The 3,169-nt window shown below is 42.2% G+C and overlaps 1 long non-coding RNA gene across 1 annotated transcript; it reads right to left on the bottom strand.

Annotated features, from left to right (window-relative positions):
* Positions 1–246: 246 nt before the first annotated feature.
* On the bottom strand, positions 247–2,376 carry LOC139027261 (uncharacterized). The gene is made up of 3 exons (XR_011479334.1): positions 2,311–2,376; positions 1,345–2,099; positions 247–322 (listed from the first exon to the last, which is right to left on the bottom strand). It is a non-coding gene; the product is annotated as an uncharacterized lncRNA (long non-coding RNA).
* Positions 2,377–3,169: the final 793 nt, after the last annotated feature.

Here is a 3,169-nt window from a genome sequence, read left to right on the forward strand (position 1 = left end):
CAACTTCTAGGACTGATCATGTCTCATATGAATTTTATTATATATTGTGTAAACAACCGGCTAGTCCTCATTTCCTTCTCATTGTATTGTTTGTACCATGGGAAAATAACCACTATTGTTTAAACAACCGGCTAGTCCTTATTTTCCCTTCTCATTGTATTTGTTTACATGGGGGGCGAAAGTAACACTATTGTTTAAAATATTGAGATGTTTATCTGAATGTGTACTAACGCTTTTTATTACTCCTCATTGGTGCCGAAAGTAAGTAGGGGTTTGGGACCAGGGATACCCATCTTAGTGAACACACCATTAGGGCCAGTACCTCATACCTGTAACACACACACCACACACCAGACACATCACACACACACACACACACACACACACACACCACACACACACACACACACACACACACACACACAACACACACACACACACACACACACACACACACACACACGCACACACACACACACACACACACACACACACACACACACACCACACCACAGAACTAGTAATATGTTCTAGAGAAGTCAGATTAGCTATAGTATCCCTGTATGATAGCCATGTTATTCTCGTTATATTGTGTAAGGGTTTTCTACCTTAATACACATAGGGACCACAGAAAACTTATGTTGATGTCAGAGGTTAGTTTGTTTAATAAGGAACCCGAGTATACACTTACAGCAATTTGTAACTTCTGCAGTTCAAAGAGTGGTTGTTTCCCTTTTTAATCCTCCGTACGGGCTCTAAGCCCCTCATGGGCGCACTCGCGACATCACAGTCATAGGGCGCGCGGGCGGCGGCAACGTGCAACCCGAGGCATTCAGCGTATTGCCGGTGGGTCGCCCGGGCGAGCTCTGGAATCATTAATATATACAAGGCCCCGCAAGCTAAGCGGGCGATGCTGATCACGGGCCGCATCGCTCCCTCACTGAGTTCACCCCCACCCACGGGTTAAAAATGTTCCCTTATAAACTTTTAATACCACAGATAACTAAATTCATAATTAATAGTTGCTAAGTACAAAGAGTCTCTGCTAGCAGAGTTCTGAGTTCAGTTTATTGTTATTTGTGGTTAGTCTCCCAATCCTTCTTCCTCTTATTGCTATCGTGTGTTAGGCAGAAGTAAGACAGGAACATAGTATCAACAGGAACTGAAAGTATAATTTCAACAAACTTACTTTTGTACAGTTGACCTCTACATGCACTTCCAATGCACTTGCACAAACAATGTTATCATTGTTGGAAAAGGACCCCTAACTAAGCATTTCACTGTTAGTCTACACCGGTGAACTACGATAAATGTGACAAATAACATTTGATTTGATTTGAAGACCTTACACTACAATGAGGGTGATGAAGAGGGCCAGGAGGGTCCACGTCTCAGCGGAGAAGTATGGCAGAAAACTCATCTTTCCTCCGGTTCGGCTCCCTGCTGCTTCTGAAAACAAAGGCTTCGTTTTCTCTCAGGCTCGTTCGAGTTCACTTCTCCAATGGTCTGACAGGTTTTGAGTTGTTTTTTCTGTCCGGTTCTGGTGTGGTTCTTCTGTGCACGCGACAGATCTCGACTACCGACCGTTGCTGTTCTCCGTACTCTGTTTGAGACCGTGCAGGTTGCAAGGGATTATTTTATCCCGTCGGAAAAGCACCTGTGTGATGCTAGCTAGAATAATGATGAGCCACAATGGAATTTGCAGTTCGCCTTCAAAATAAGGGTCCAATATTGAACATGATGCAAATAGACATAAATAGTGAATATAATATAATATTTGGATTAGATTGGATTAAAATATGAATGTTCAATTCACTTCACATTTCCATAGGTAAGGCTGTACATTAAAATATGAATGTTCAATAGGCACTTTAGGCTGAGTTGTGAGGTGATTTCCCACAGTTAAAGTCCTGCAATAAGAACTGCGATGCTAATATTTGCGTAAACTCTTTATAATTGTAATCCGTGGGAGTCAATGAGTAGGCTGGTACCCCATGTCACAAACCCAAGATCCATAAGGCTGGTACCCCATGTCACAAACCCAAGATACATAAGGCTGGTACCTCCTGTCATGAACCCAAGATCCATAAGGCTGGTACCTCCTGTCGTAAACCCAAGACCCATAAGGCTGGTACCCCATGTAACGAACCCAAGATCCATAAGGCTGGTACCCCCTGTCATGAACCCAAGATCCATAAGGCTCGTTTACCCATGTCACGAACCCAAGATCCATAAGGCTGGTTCCCATGTCACGAACCCGACCCATAAGGCTGTATCCCATGTCACGAACCCTACCCATAAGGCTGGTACCCCATGTCATGAACCCAAGACCCATAAGGCTGTACATTGAAGGTCTGTTTCAGTCCTGAAAACTATACATCCACAGGGACAGATTTCAACAGATTTTTTGGGGGGGCATCAAATTAACAAATGATTGTCTTTTGTTAAATTTATACAACAATATTCCAAACTTGTTTCGAATTATCTTGTCCAATTGTAGCATGATTCCATTTGCATCCGTTTGCATCAGTTTCAATGGGTAACTTTTATTTTGAAAAGCCCGAACCGCCGATTCTACTATTGTTGTTAAAGGCAAATGTTGTTCACGACACACAATAARGAGATAGGAGGGAGACTGTGTGAGAGGTGAAAGCGAAGCAGGGAGATTGATTTTCCCTTTTGTACTTTAACTATTTGCACTTCGTTACAACACAATGTGTAGACATAATGACATTTGAAATGCTTGAATTGTTTATTCCACTTGTGTTTATTATCTATTTCACTTGCTTTGGCAATGTAAACATATGTTTCCCATGCCAATAAAGCCCCTTAAATTTAATTTAAATTGGTGAATGATCGACAAGAGAGAGCAGGGGCATATTCATTATGGAAACCGTGTAACGTTTGCTTCCGTTTATTAAACGTTTTGCAACTAGGCCGAGAGATGAGATAACTTTTGATTACAAGAGACTTATGAGGTCATTTCTTTATTGCCTGAAGATTGAAGCCATGTGGAAAAGTGTTCATATGGATATTTACWGTGGTCGAAAGGACGGTTAAAATCAAAAGCACAATAACAAGATAACTCACTTCCTCGTTACATTAGGAGACTCACCAGAATGCACTCTTTCTCTCGCACGCGCGCACACACGCACACACACACACACAC

This window comes from Salvelinus sp. IW2-2015, unplaced genomic scaffold (genome assembly GCF_002910315.2).
Source record: "Salvelinus sp. IW2-2015 unplaced genomic scaffold, ASM291031v2 Un_scaffold8876, whole genome shotgun sequence".
NCBI classification, from domain to species: domain Eukaryota; kingdom Metazoa; phylum Chordata; class Actinopteri; order Salmoniformes; family Salmonidae; genus Salvelinus; species Salvelinus sp. IW2-2015.